The sequence below is a fragment of the Plecotus auritus genome, assembly GCF_963455305.1.
Source record: "Plecotus auritus genome assembly, chromosome: 4".
In the NCBI taxonomy this organism is placed as follows: domain Eukaryota; kingdom Metazoa; phylum Chordata; class Mammalia; order Chiroptera; family Vespertilionidae; genus Plecotus; species Plecotus auritus.
The window spans coordinates 129,033,234-129,049,323 of record NC_137775.1 but is presented as its reverse complement, the minus strand read 5'-3'; positions in this window follow the sequence as shown (position 1 = coordinate 129,049,323).

The window sequence follows — 16,090 nt, the reverse complement described above, 5'->3', positions numbered from 1 at the left end:
GAGAGCAAGATTAAAGTCATTTCAAAAACTGTTTTCTAGGTAAGAGCCCTCAATTTCCCTCCACCTCTTCATTTCTCCATTATTTCCATCACCAACCACGGTGGCTGCCTTTTCTCCTTCTTTCCATTATTCACAATGAAAAGCAAGTTTTTATTCCACCTTGAAAGTTGTGACACATGTGAGATGAGGAAAGAACATCACAGTAACACCTAGACGGGATGTTCGTGAGATTGGATGCGCCCACCAGCTCTGTGACTCATCAGATTCACAGATGACTCCTCAGAGGGACCTGTTGCTATTAAACCTTCGGCACCTCCTGCCTCTCTCTTCTGTTCACCTTCCCCTGGACGGCTGTAGCTTCTAATTGCCTGTAATGCACTGCTCAGCACTTCATCTGAACAGAAGCAATGCCGATATGAACATGATCATTGTATTCCCTAACAATTGCAGCTTTTTTATGTCCTGTCTCCTCCGTTCAGTCATAGACTAGGTCTTACATTACTTTTTTTCTGAACTCAACGCTGGATACATATGCTCATTATTTTCTCTAAAGCACTGGACCACAAGCTCAGGAAGCCGAGCACGATCATGTAAGGAAACCAAAGTGATCCTGAAGACAAGGTTTTCTCAATGATTTTAGTCTTCCGTAGCCTGTCAATTAAAACCGTTAGGTCCCTTCACAGACAACAGGGTGGTGATGGCCAGAGTGGGGGTGGGGGTGGGGGCTGGGTGGAGTGTGCAAAAGGGGGATGGGGAACATCTGTAATTGTGTCAACCATAAAAATAAAGTGGGGAAAAACATTAGGTCCCTTCAGAAAATGTAGTGTTGATAAGGTACTTGGAGGAAATAAAGAAGAGAATACAAGTGTTGGGCAGGACCATAACCAGATTGAGTGCCCTGACACAGAGGGACGTCACCTCCCAGGATACAAAGGACTTCCTCAGAGAGATGGTTTCATAAAGTGAGTTGATGTATTTATACCACACACATTACCTCATTCAATCCTCAAGATCCAGCAGCTTTAGCCAGTAGTTGCCTTTACTGTACCCATTTTATGGATGAGGACGCTGAGACTCAAAGCAATATTAATTCCAGTCCCACAAATGGTACATGATAGAGGTGACAGAGCTGTGAGCATAGGTTTCTCTGATTCCAAAGCTTATACTCTTGATTGTGCTATATTACAAGGAACACTAAACAACTTCTCTCTTTCTTTCTCTCTCTCTCTCTCTCTCTCTCTCTCTCTCTCTCTCTCTCTCTCTCTCTCTCTCTCTCTCTCTCTCTCTCATTGATAGATTATCACCATAGCATTGAAAATGCAAAGAACATTGCAGAGAAAAGGAGCAAAGTTAGGCATTGGGTTGCACTTGTGAACTCAAGCAGGAATATAATAGAATTTGAATGGGAATTTAGCCCAAACATGTAGGGACTGCCATTCGCAGGGAAGAGACACTGGCAGGCTTCCTGATGGGATGCAAAGTCATAGAGGAATCAGGTTCAAATCTCCAACATCCTCCTTAGCTGCAGGCTGCAACCTTAGACAAGTCGATTTACATCTCTATGCCTCACTCCTCTCATCTGCAAAATGATTTGTGAGAAAGTTGTGAGAATTAAGTGTAATCAGTCTGACACATAGAAAGCACACCTCAAGAAAGGTAGCTGTTTTTGACAGTGAGCCACTGACTTGCCATTGAAAACATGCTTCTTGTGGCTTGATTGATTGATGATTGACTGGTTTTACCCTGGATGTAACGGAGGCCGCCACATATTGGCAGCCATCCCCTCCTCCTCCCATGGGCACATTGGGCACATCGTCCCAGCTGGAGGAAGATCAGTGCCAGCTCCCTCAGCGAATGGTCTGCTCTCAGTCCCAGTTCTGCAGCCCAGCTGTGTGCTTGTTGCCTAACGAGGCTGATGGTCATTTTGTAGAAGGGCCAAATGCAGACCTGGCCCAGGCAAGGGAGCAGCAGGGACCCGCATGCCACATCGCCTCCTCCAAAGAGAGACCAGTGTCCTTGCAGAGTGTGCCTGCCCCACGCGCCCAGGGAGCCCCACAGAGCCCCTCCATCTGGTTTTGGGTCCTCCTGGAGTTAGGCTGGCCTCCTCACTCTGCGTTCTTACACAGACGGCACAGACACCTTAACGCTGAGGCCCAGCTGCCAGCACCCAGCCCATAAACTAGCCTGACTGCCACCTCCCCCATGTCATTCCCCTAAAGGCCCCACTTAAGGCCTCTGCCAAGCAAGTCTCTGGTCTCTGGCACCCTGATTGGCTCTCCTGGGGGCCCTGACGCAGAGCTGGAGGAAAGAGCAGGCCCGATAAGTTATGAGGCTGTAATTCCATCAAGGGCTTCTGGAGAGATCATAAACTCGTGTCCCAAGTCTCCCCATTCCCCTGGCCCTTTTTCCCCCAGAGAGATTTACGAGCCTATAATTCTGAGGTGGGACTGCTTCTTATTTCACAGAATCCAAATATTTTCCTAAAGCAACATCAATCCTCTTGGCTCCCAGCATCCTCGCCCAGAGTTAAGGAGCAGCAGCGCCGTCTGCTGGCTGGAGGCCCAGGAAGCTCCTGGGGGGTGCAACAGACTTCACCCCTTTCCCACCTTGGAAAAGGAGGGTCACATCTGCCCTGAGATGGCGTGTGGAAACCCAAGTCACGCCTGAAACCAAGTGGGTATGAAGGAACTCTCTGGGGGTTCAGGGACACGCAGATGTGAGTCAAGAAAGGCCTGCGAAGCGCTGACTTCCCTGGCTCCACAGATTCGGTTGACAAGTTATTTATGGAGCCCTGGCTGGTGTGGCGCTCGCTATAGATCCTGTGAGTCACAGTGCCAAACCCAGTCTCTCTCTGTGGCCGTGTTTTTGCCCTTTTTGCAAATACTGAAGACCGCCTGTCAATGCTTCTGCTGTCACCACAGCCCCTCCTGGCCCAGCAGCACGCCAGTCTGAGGCCGATGGAGGGTACCGTTACCGGACATCCTCGTTGATGTGTATGCCTTCCTCATCTGTCTCTCCCATTGGGATTTGAGTGTTGTGGGGACAAGGCCACCCTCTGGCTGGGCTCTGCTGTGTCCTCGGCCTCTGGCATAGTGTCTGGTCCCAGGCAGAGCCCTGGAAGGGTTGTTGAGTGAAGGACGGAGGAAGAACCGGGCACATGCTTGGACATGGAGGCGGCTGGGTGGTCTGCAGCACTGGTCCCAACGATGGCGATGAGACCGCCCTGCCTCCAGCCCTAGCCCCAGGCCTGAGCAGGAAGGGAGGCAGGGCTGGTACGAGAACCTTCCTGCCCCCCTTCCCTGAGGTCCAGTGTGGCTTTGGGTGGAGGCCCATGGACAGCGGGTTGCATGGTGGAGAGAGAGGGTGACTCTCGGGGAGCTGGCACTGGGCCAGGGAGTGGGGTCCGAAGGGTGATTCTTCCTGCCAGCCGAGCCGCGGACCCTGGTCAGTCTGCCTCTGTGTCCTTCCTAGGAAGCCGCAACAGTGATCCCATTACTGGGTCCCCAGGGCGCTGTCCCTGGCTCCAGCGGTGCAGAGTAGCGGCCACCCTCTGGGACTCAGACTCCTCCGGGGCCCAGCATCCTCCCCACCTGTCTGACTTCTGCCTGTGCTTGGCTGTTCCCTTTAAGATCTGCCCCTGTTCTCCTCGGTGGTGGCTGGTAACTATGGAAACTACAATTAGGCTGTTTTGCTCAATGTTTCGAAAAATTGCCAAGTGCAGACAGCAGCCGCCCCTGACTTATCAGAGACCCACCCGAGCTCTTCCATATGTCCTTTGAGGACATTTAAGGAAATGAGCCTCAAGCTCTCTGTGATGGAAGACCAGTTTCTCTTTGGAAAAATTCCTAATTCATCGCACATCTATTATTTTTATAAAGTGCAATGAAAACAAATTAGAAAAGTGAAAGAAAAAAAAAAGATGTATAACATACAAGCCCTGACTTCCAATGGCACATCCAACAGGCATGAATACCCCTAACAGTATTAGGTCCCCAGACGTTCACTATTGATTTCCATGCTGTAGCATCGTGAGAGAGCATCCGCGTGCGGTCAGGCTGCCGCCACGACCACACTTGGATAGGGCTAGCCTGGAACCTCAAGAAGAGGGTTGGGGACACCCCCAGGATCTGTCCCAGTCCAGACGCATCTCTGACCACATCTGCTGACACAGTCCAACTCGATTGTACCCAAGCGTGCCTCTGGTGGGGGGTGGGAGGTGGGGCTTTCCTTTGGGAACACGGACCACCTATGGAAATGTCTGCACTTGAACCTGAGCAAATGTGTGTGAGGGAGGCCGCTGCAGAGTCCTTGCCATGCCCAGAAGTGCTCCCCAAAGGCTGAGAATCTGGAACTTGGTCACCAACCCTGAGAGGTTTTCCGTCCACCCTGGATCCCAGTCTGGGATGTGATGGCACAAACAGGGTCACTCAGAGGGTGTTTGACAGTTGCACTGCCCTGAGAGTCACCAGATAACCCCACTCCTTTCCCCATGCTTCTCCTAGAGCAGAGAGGACTGTTGGCATGACCCAGATGGACATTGATCAGTTTTCTAACCCCTTCCACTTTTAAAAATATCGAGGCATGCTTTTTTACAGCAAAGTGCACTAATATTAACAGTACATCTCCATGAATGTTTACAGTTGTATACCAACCAGATCAAGCTAGAAAACACATCTGTCTCCCCAAAAAGTTCCCTCATGCTCCTTCCTAGTAAATACTCACCCCACACCCAAGATAACTATTATTCTGATTTCTATCACTACAGGTTGTTTTTACGTGAAACTTCATTTAAAGGGGGTCAAGGTGTGTTCGCCTCCGTTTCTGACTGATTTCACTCCGTGCGATGTCTGTGATTCATCCATGCTTGGCCTGGTACCACTGGTCCTACTTACCGCTGTGTTGTATTCCACTGCTTCTGTGAGCATCCTTGTGCAGCTCTTCTTGTGCACAAGTGTTTTATTGCTTTCAGATGGATATCTAATAAACGAACTGCTGGATCACAGAGCAGGCATCTGTGTGGGTTTTTAGTAGACACCGACAGACAGTTTTCCAAAGTGATTGAGCAGACGCACACTTCCATCAGAAAGGCTGGGGATTCAGGTTGCTGCGCACCTTCCCAAGACGGGGTTTGTCCTACTTTTCCTGTGAGCCACTCTGCTGGGTGCGCAGCCATGTCTCAAGGTGGTTTTAGCTTGCGTTCCTCTGAGGAGTAATGATGTCGAGGGCCTTTCCATATATGACCATTGGGTATCTGGGTACCCACTTTGGTAAAGTACCTGTTGACTCTTTTGCCCTTTAAAAAATCAGATTCTTTATCTGATGTGTGAATATCTTCCTCTAGTCCAGGGGTTACCTGTTCACTTTCTAAATATGACTTCGATGGAAAAAAAGGCCTTACTTTAGTGTAATCAGTGTAGCGCCCTCCTCTTTCATGGTTCATATTGCTGTGCACTGCGTAAGAAATGTTTTACTTGCCCCCGAGGTCATGCAAATAGTCTTTGTTTTCTTCTAGGAGTTCGTTCAGATATTTTGGGGTCGTGATATTACTGCAGTTGGTCTTCATGTTTTCACCAAGAGGATGTTGCCAGCTTGCACGCAGAGGCTCTCTCTGCAAAAGGAAAATATAACCTCTGAACATCCACCTAAGGCAGGAATAACTCCGCTGCATATGAGTCTGGAAGGCACAGTGTGATGAGCTGACTCAGGGCCATGAGGGAGTGAAGGGAGTGGAGGGTTGCGGGGAGGGCCCAGGAGGGTTGGAGGCTCTTGCCCCATGTCCAGCCGGCCTGCTGAGATGAGACTGTACCTCCCTCTTGTCCCTGACCGGTGCCACACTTTGGGGTGATGTAACTGATTATTAATCTTTGTTGTCCTTAACAAGCAAGATCTGTGCATGACACCCAAGAGGCACAGAAGGGCCTCCAACCTGTTCATGGTCCCCAGCCACCAGTTCCCTCCGCAGCGGGCAGGGCCCTGTTCCTCTCTCCGTGGCCAGGGCAGCCCAGGCAGACTTTGCGATGCAGTTACTCGGCTTGATGTTTGTGAGAAACACAGGCTTGAACTCAGGGAACAATGGCGTGAGTATCCGCAGCCTGTCTCCCTACGTGTCTAAGCCCTGGTAGCAGGGTTCTGGCGGGGCTCCTTGGGGGTGTTTTCTCACAGGACAGAATGACAGCGCCTTAGGAACAGGGAGAAGTAAGACGAGAGAGCGGGAATGGAAGGAGGAGGACACTGCTCCGCATGAAAGCCTTCTCCCAAGGCCGGATCCAGACCGCAAGGGCTCAGCTGGTTCTCGGGGACCCACTGGCCTTGGCTGGTGCTGGGGGAAGCCGTTCTTCCGTGGCTCCTCCTGGGCCTCCTCCTGCATCAGGGGTCCTCTCACCACTGCACTAGGGAGCTTACCAGTGCACACTGTGCAATCTTGGATTCATCCAAAAGTTTCTTCTCTACTTTTTAAGTATAATCATCGCACAGACTGGAATCTCTTCCCACACAATTGCACTGAGAGGCTAATTCTGCCTTCTGGAACCAAGATAACAGTCTGAAGGAGCAGTGGAGGATGGAAGGGAGCTATACAATGAAGCCAGCTTTCTAATGCTGGATGTGTGAAAGCAAAGGGACATTTGGGGACAAGGCCACTGGGAGAGGAGTCCTTCTGGTCCTTATCACTGTGGAGGGTGGGATGAAGGACAGGGTGTAGGGGGATGGGTTCCTTTGGGCCAGTCCTGCCCCTGCTGCAGCCCCAGACACTCTCCCAGCAAAGGCTGTGCCCTAGAGACAGCCACAGAAGGCATTCCTGTTCCCAATGCTGCTTCCGGTGGTCCACTCAGTGTGGAGGAAGTTTGCCTGGGACCCGCTACCTCCCCCTGAGAGAAGAGTTTGATGAAGTTGAGCCACAGACAAAGTCAGCATTTTCTGTGCCTTCTCCCCAAATGCACCATCTTCCCTGTCCCTGCACAGGGAAGCTCTGGACCATCGGAGGCCTGGGCTTGGCCTTCAGAGCTCACAGAATAACCAGCTAGACCAGTAGGAGCTGAGGGTTAAACAGATGACTCAACCACACGCTGATGATGGCAGAAAGAAATGCTACAGGACAGTTCTTGATTCATTGCTCAATGGGCAGTGAATGTGTAATTAACACAGGAACTCCAGGATGGAGCAGATAGCAAAGGCCTCGCAGCAGCTGAGATCCGAGGTGTACCGTGGAGGGAGCATGAGTTGTAAATAGAAGAGAAGGAGGTGATTGAACCACATCGGAAAAAACCAGCAGTCACCCCAGAGCTCAGAGAACCTGTCCCCTGCCCACCCATGTCCTCTTGACATCTGGGAGAAGTCCAGAGCTGTCCTGAGTCAGCAGCTGGGGTAGGCCAGGTGGTAGAACGTCCGGTTCCCTGCCTTGGCCCCCATTATGCTGCCTGGAGTCTTGCTCTCTCCCATTTGCCCATTCTGCCCCTGTCACCTCCCCATCCTGAAGGGGGTGGCAGGAGGAGAGGGCGTCACAAAGGCCTGGTGCGAGTGTCTGAGGATGCCCCTCCAAGTCCCTCTTTGTGGTTTCCTGCCCCCCAGCCCTCCCCTTCTCCTCACTCGCCCTCTGGTAAGTGGCATAAACTGTTATTGCTGCTCCTTTCTTCTTCTTGTGCCCTCTCATTTCCAGGAAAAAAATACCGAAGAAAATTGCTGCTAATGTTCTCCCCTCCCTCCATTAGAGCCGTCGTTCATAAATATTGAAGAGCCAAGCTCCGCCAAGCTCGGAGACCATTGTCTGGTGGCCGCTCCCACCCCTCCTCAGTCTCCCAGTGCAGCCCCACCCTGAAGGTGCAAGGAAGGACCTGACGGAGGGACGGGGGTAGGGGGGGGGTGGGGGGGGGAAGCCAGCGGCAGAGGGCGGGAGAGAGGAGGCAGTGGGGGCTCCTGACAGCAGGGCCACAAATGGGCTGGGAGAGTCTGGGCCTGTCAGGGGAGCTGGGAGCCCAGAGAAGGATCAGGAGGCTGCAGCCCTGCGCCTGACCTCAGGGAGGTAGAGGGCAAGGCAGGGACCTTGAACGGGCACTGGGCTTTCCTGGAGCCCAGTTTGGAAAACAAGGTACTAGAATCAAAGGCTCTGATACAGAGAGAACAAGAACACTTGCTCACACCCTCCCAGCTCTCCCATGGGCACGAGTGAGGTCCTGGGCTGCAGGGACAGACTCGGGTGAACTCTGCTGCCCTAAAGCCCTAAATGAGGGCACCCCAGACCTGGGGGATGGTGCACCCAGCTACTGTCAGTCAAGCTCCCTGGACTCACAGACCCAGCAGAGAAGCCAGAGCACGGTGGGTGGGGGTGGGGGTGGGGGCCTCTTAGTGGCCATGCTCACCCCCAAAAGAGATGCGGTGGGGACGAGCTGACTTATGGAAACCAGGCCCCAGCATCCCACAAGCCTCTCCCCAGCTTGACACGACTTCCTAGTCCTTCCACTCGTGCAGCCGGGATGTTCTGCTCCAAAGCCCAAAGCCACAGGCCCTCTCTGAGATGCTCCTGCCACGGCCGCCCACTAGACAGCAGCGCATCCTTGGAGGGCAGGTGTGGAGCTGTCAGGACGCGCACTGAGCTCCCATAAATCAAAGGGCCCGGCCCAAGCACGTGCCCACATTAGCGGAGCATAGATTACCATATAAATTGGATTTTACTGCCATTTCCAGCTTCCCCTTCCTAATTTACCTTTTCTGCTTCCCTCTGCTCAGTGAAGCTCTCTCAAAACTCTTCCTTTTCTGAAGGAAGAGAAATCCTCTCTGATGGGACCCTAAGTCTGCCCCACGCAGACAGAGCGTCTCTTTCCTCACCTATCTGGTCCCAAACAGTGGCGCCTCTGGACCATGCCAATGGACCGGATCTGAGTTGGCCTGGTCTGTGGGTCCCGATGCGTGCGTAGTTTCTAAGGTACTTGCCATCTGTTTGGCGTTGCCAACCTACTAGTGCCTATCTTCTCAGCTTGGATGATCTTCTTGGTGTAAAACATAAGGGTTTGGGTGCTTTGCCCTACACAGACTCAGGTTACCTTCATTTAGGCATGATCGGGGGCAGAGGGATTTTTGCCACCGCCATGACCTTGACCTCTCTGTCACCAAGCTATCTGATGGCAGCCGAAAGCAACAAGCCACCTCTGCAGTGAGGAAGGAAACACGGCCCTGGGTCACACGTGGGTGACTGAGCTGGCACCAGGAGGACCACCAGCGAGGCATCCAGGACCACGCACACAGGGCTCCGATGGTGCCCACTCCGCACCTTGTCTTCGCCAGCCTGCAGGGGCTTTGTCTTCTCGCTGAAAGATTGAAAACTGGCGCTCAGGTTCATGGCTGGATTCCCAGGATAAACAAGGGGAGTCCTTGCCCATCGCCCAACACCTACCCCTTTCCCGTCATCAGTCATAAGGGGCCAAATGCCGACCCTGGAAGTCAGGGTCCCGGAGGGAATGCTAGCCCCGGTCAGAAGACTGTTGAGCCTCAAATCAGTGGCTTTTTCTCTTGCTCACTACTAGGCAGGCAGAGCAATTCTTCCCTTTTTGCAGTAACTTCACTCTTACTCTGACCCGCTCACAGCTGGTGGAGAGAGATGCGTTTCTCCCACGGCCACTTCTGTGCTCCTGACTTGGGTTTCTGAGCTAAAGGAGGAGAGGACCCCACAGCTTATGGTCATTCTGCCTTGGCTTCTGGAGTTCTGATGGCACAGCCCCAGGGATGCCACTGAACAAAGAGGTCCCTGGAAACTGACCAGCTAAACTCCAGGATACGTGAACCTTAAAACAAGTGCAGGCAGAGAGAGGAGCTGGAGAGAAGGCATAGCATAGAAATGAGTGTTTTGCACATGCAAAGTATTGGAAAAAGCAATGTTTGTGTAAAGCAGAAAATGTACTAATATCTCAATTGATCATCTCTCTCTTGCCCTCAACCCTCTGGTCACCCAGAACTGCCTCTGTTTACCTGCCTACCCCACCCCATGTACACTCACGAACTCTGACCAAGCTCTCAGTGAGATTCTCAGGTCTTCTGATGGAGTTAGGAGAATGGGGAGGTAGAAACAAAGAGTCAGGAGGCAGGGGAAAGCAGGAGGGCTCAGCCACAAAGGCGAGGATCATGTGCATAATGTGGAAACAGCCCAGGTGCACATTAGTAGATGAATGGGTAAAAAAAGCTGTGGTACATTTAAAAAAGAAGGATCTCTTACCCTTTGAAACATCATGGATGGACCTGGAGAGTATTACACTAATGAAAGAAGCCACTCAGAGAAAGACAAATATCACAGAATCTCACTTTTTTTGTAGGACCTAATGAAGAAAATACATTGACCAACAAAATAAGTCCAAAAGCATGGAGGCATGGAACAGACCGATATATCTTGGAGGAAGAGGGGTGGAAGAGATAAACCAAAGAACCTATATGCTTAAATGCATAGCCCCTGGACACAGACAGTTGTGTGGTAAGGCCTGGGAGTGGGTAGGGGCTGGGTGGAGGGGGCAAAGGGGAAAAGGTAATGGGGGACATCTGTAACACTGTCAACAATAAATATGTATTTTTTAAACTAGGGAAAAGGGGGAGAAAGCCAGAGATAGTGAGAAAAGTCAAAAGAAGTATAACTGAAGAGCGTTGGAGGATTAGAATGTAGGATCTGGGGAGGTAGGAGAGAGAGAGAGAGAGTGGGCAGAGGAAGAGCTTTAAGAGTTGCTGTGGGCCTGGGATTGTATTCTTTGTAATGCGCTTCAGGAGATGCAAGTTTTTTAATTGCCATTTGTCTGATGTCTATTTCAACACCTTTCAATGCAATGCTGCACAAGGACTGAGCTCTGAGGGTTCACAAGATGGATCCGGCTTATGTATCAAGATTCATTTTGAACCTATGGTGCAAAATTCAACTGCACCTCAAATTACAAGCGTTATTCTAGACTCAAAATAAGAGCAAAGAGTACAACTTCTCGCTGGCTACTCAGCTCCTGAAGTTGCTCTGAAAATGGGGGATTGGGAGGGGGGACTAGGTCGGTTTTGAGCCAGAGGGGCAGAGTAGTGGCCTTGAAAGAATCTGAATTGGTCAGGCACTGACATTCTCTCACTGCCGCCAGATGCTTCCAGTTTCTTAGGAAAGTCAATTTATGGAGGATGGGATAAAGATGAATTTCTCATCTTTGTAAGGAGGGACCCTTCCTTCCTTCCTCTCTTCCATCCTCCCTTCCTTCCTTCCTTCCTTCCTTCCTTCCTTCCTTCCTTCCTTCCTTCCTCCCCCCTTTCCTCTCTTCCGTCCTTCCTCCCTTTCTTTTATCTTGATTCAGTGGTCTCACAAAACACCACCTGGAACATCCTGTTTCGGACCCTCCACTGTCCAGCAAATTGCAGTGCTGGCTTTGTCAGATCTCCCTAATTTCTCTGACTTGGAAGTTGAAGCAAATGAGCCACATGGGATTAATATTGGCTACAGATACATTTATCCTTAATGAGATGAAGAAGCAGTTTTGTCTTCAGAATCTACTGTTGGTACTTCCATTAAAATGTTAACATAAAGTTGTGGCATCTGACCATTATGAATCCAGTGAAGCTGGGATAATGATGAATTAAATCACAGTTCCAGCTGTGGTACACAAAGTGAAGAAATTAGAAAAGAACTTCTCTTTTCCCTCAAGTTGCCCCATCCCATTTTGTCCTAATATCCTATATAATAAAAGGCTAATTGCAAATCGACCAAACAGCAGAACGACTGGTCACTATGATGCACACTGACCACCAGGGGTCAGACACTCAATGCAGAAGCTGCCCCCTGGTGGTAAGTGCACTCCCACAGGGGGAGCGCCGCTCAGCCAGAAGCCAGGCTCATGGCTGGCGAGTGCAGCAGCGGTGGCGGGAGCTTCTCCCGCCTCCGTGGCACTGCTAAGGATGTCCAACTGCTGGCTTAGGCCAGCTCCCCGGATGGGAGCTAAGTCATCAGTCGGACATCCCTCGAAGGCTTCCAGACTGTGAGAGGGTGCAGCCGGGGTGAGGGACCGCCCCCCCTCCCCGACGTGCACCAGGCCTCTAGTTATTTTATTTAAAAAAAGTCGTACATAAGGCAAAGGGGACAGATTTTTACAGTGAATAGACATACAACCCACTAATTAAATTCTGTCATTCATATTTTACTAGGCTTATATTATCACCTTTCTGTCCATCTAGCCATCCATCAACCCATCTTATTTTTTTTTTATTTTACCATTTATTTTTATTTTTATTGAGATATAATTGACATGTAACATTGTGTAAGTTTAAGGTGCACAACATGTTGATTTGATACATTTAGATGTTGCAATATGATAACCAACGTGGCCTTAGCACTCTATCAAGTTACATAATTGTCATTTCTTTCTTGTGGTGAGAACAAATATGATCTAGTCTCTTAGCAACTTTAAAGCTTATAACACAGTATTGTTGCTATAGCCACTATGCTGTGCTTAGATCTCTGGGACTTATTTATCTACCAGTTGTACCCTTAAATAAGATATCCCCAACTCCCCCAACTCCCAGTCTCTGGTAACCACCATTCTGTTTTTTCAAGTGTGGCTTTTTTAGCTTCCACATATAAGTGAAATCATAGGTATCTGTCTTCCTCTGTCTGACTTATTTCACTTAGCACTGTGCCCTCGAGGTCCATGCCTGTTGTCACAAATGGTGGGATGTCCTTCTTTCTTGCAGCTCGATAGCATTGCATTGTGGGTGTATGTATACCTTCCTTGTCCATTCATCTGTTGATGCATCCTCTAGCTGTTCCCATAGCTTGGCTATTGAAAATAATGTTGCAATGAACATGGGAATAGAGATATCTATTTAATAACCTGTTTTCATTTCCTTGGATATATATACCCCAACGTGGAATTGCTGAGTCATAGAGTAGTTCTATTTTTAAGTTTTGAAGAACTTCCATATTGTTTTACATAGTGGTTGCACCAAATTACATAGACACCAACAGAGCACAGGGAGGCAAGAAAACTCACTGGAGAAAGGATAGTCTCTTCAACAAATGACAATGGGGAAACTGGGTAACCACTTGCAGAAAAATGAAATTGGACCCTATTTTACACCACTCACAAAAATTATCTCAAAGTGAATTAAAGACTTAAACATAAGACCTGATGCTATAAATCTTATTTTGTGTATGGAACCATAGAATAACTTCTCTAATTTATCTTTTTTTGATGCATTGCAGACTTCAGCACAAATCTCCCCAAACACTTCAGCATAGATGCCATTAATTAGATTTAAAGCTTTGTTACAGATTTCTTTTATTTTGAGGTAAACTTTATATACAATGAAATAGTCAAATCTTAAGTGTACATTTGCTAAGTTTTGACAAATGAACATAACCTCTTGTAACCCAGTCCATATCAACATATAAAACTTGGCCTTCACCCCAGAAAATTCTCGAATGCCCCTTTGTCATCAATTCTTATTACTCCTAGCCCTCAAGGCAACACTCATCCTGATTATTTTCTGCCATCAATTATCTTAGTCTGTTCTAGAACTTCATATAAATGGAATTATGCAATATATTCTATTTTACTTGCAAAACAAACGAACCTCTAGCCCCCTTCAGTGTAAGGAATACTGGGCATTTTTCCTTGCATGGATTTAGAAAGTGGGGAATTTGCTTAACTCCCTAGAGACCAGGGTTCTGTGGGTCATCAGTCCTTGTGCTGGATGGATGCCACCTGCAGACTGATGCAGTTTAGGGGAACTATCCTGAACCGGAGAGGCCAGTGACCATAGGCTATCTCTGGGTTGAATGAGCCTTGTGGTGGGTTTCTAACACCCTTCCCTAATGTGTAGGAAATGTTTCATGAGGCTTCATTAGCATTTGAATCTTCCAAATCGTCCAGGGACTGTTGGGTTGCATCTGTGCTCAAGGTTGGGCGTAGGGACGTACAAAGTACCTGGCCTCAGCTAAGTCCAGCCTGGGTCCCCATTTGCTGCATCTCTGACACGAAGGCTTGTGGGCCTCGCATCTCGGGTTCTCCGTCCTGGAAGCTGAACTACACCCAGAGGACTCTGCGCAATCCATGCCGGGATGAAATGTCTCGTTTCCTCGTGCTCTCTACAGCAGGGAGCAGTCACGGGAGGGGGCTGTCTGCACTGCCTGTGGTGTAAGACCACCTGCCAGCACAAAATAGGAAGCGGAGGGAAGTAAACAGGCCCAAGTCTGAAATGCGCTCATCAGCGCAATCTGTCCTCTGAACGTTTTGCAGCGAGAGATCGTCGGGGTGCAACCGAGCGGAGGAAACTAATCAGCCAGCCTCGATGACAGCATTAAAGAGGGGAGAGCAAGCATCCAGATGGCGGTGTCGGGCAGGACGCTCTGCATGGGAGGCAGAGGGCTCTCAGCCTTGGATGGTCACGTGGCCCCGCTGCACAGCGGGTTTCCATCCGTGCTGCCACTGCTGCCCTGCCCTGGGTGCTGAACCCAGGGGAGGCACAAAGGGGAATAAAGTGATGATGATGATGATGATGATGATGATAGTGGTGGTGGTGGTGGTGGTGGTGGTGATGTAAAGTGAGGATTTTTTTGAAGCTCCTACACCTGAGTCTCAGGGGTGCGCAAGACTGGATACTAACAGCAGGATTCTGCAGAGCTGACCTGGAGAAGACTAAATGGTAACCACGTGGTCAAGGAAAGGGAGGAGGAAGAGGAAGAGATGGATGGGTGTGTCTCCCTCCCTCACATGGCAAATTCAAATTAGCCTACTGTTCATAAATATTAAGACCCTTATACTGCCTTGATACGGCCACAGACACAGAGATTGCTAAAGGGACGATCCCCAGGCTCGATTTCTGGTTTGGGCCTAATAAGAATGCTAATGGAGGTCACTGGAGGCCAGCTGATCATCAGGGACGAGCTGAGGAGTGCCATGGGCTGGTGTGATTAGAGCTCGAGGACCACATGTCCTGGGAGCATGAACCAGACTGAAGCCCCAGCGTCCCGGGACGTGGCTGTGAGGCTCGGAGCCCACACACCCCGCCAGCGTGTGAGACTGATCCCCTGCAGGCGGGTCACTTCACAGGAGGCTGAGGGCCAGCCCGAGGGAAGCAGGGAAAGCATCTTTTTCCATCTCCTCCTGACTCTAAATTCCCAATTTGGAGGCTCGTTCTCCTTGGATGCTTCATTCAAAAAATATACAAAGACCCTGTGCGCCGTGCCAGAAAGGACCCTGTCCTTGGAGCACATAATCTCACGCAGGGACAGCAGGTTCCTCCCTCCCTTTCTCCTTCCCCACCAGCTTAGTCCCTCCGCCCCTTTGAACAGGGACAGGAGAGAGAAGGGGCCTGACTGTTAAAAAGGAAGGCGCGCGCAGAATGCACAGCACCTGCCCCTGCACTCTGGGGGTGTAACAGGCACACATGGCTGCTGCCCTAGGGGAACTTATTACAGGGGTCAGGCTAAGAAGCAAACTGGGTGACTCAAACGTTTCAGATGGGGATCTGAGCTGGGGATGCAGGGGCCAACGGCCAGTGCCAAAGCAAAGAGCCGGGCCTGGCATTCCAGAGTGAGGAGCTCTCCAGGTGGTTTCTGGGGCACTGACTCACCGTTACCCCTGACACCACCTGTCCTCACCCATGTGGTGAGGCTGACTCCCTGTGCCCCATCTCCCCTCACACTCTCCTCTCCTCCAGGCCAGTCCAGGACTCCCCTTCCTACCGGCCACGTCTGCACCAGGTCCAGGGAGAGCCTAGAGAGGTCCCCGAACGTGTGCCCCCAGCCAGTTCTTTCTATGAGGCACCTCCTGACTTCCTGGCCCTGCGTCCTTGGGCCAGCCACCTCGCTGTCCAGGTGATCCCACTCCAGCAAGTGCCCAGAATCACCCATGTTTGGATCACCAGGTGGCACAGCCACATGCCTCAAGGGGCAGAGTCCTGGGGAAATGGACTAAGCAGGGCCCACCCAGGGTTGGGGGCATCCCCTCAGTGAGTGCAGGCCCCGGTGACCCAGCCGGGCTTGCCCTCCCAGGATCCACATGGCCTGGCCATAAAAGAGCCTGTTGAAATTGGATTGGTCACCCGCTCCATCTACCTACCTGTCTCTCTGCCGCTATTTCATGCTCCCTGA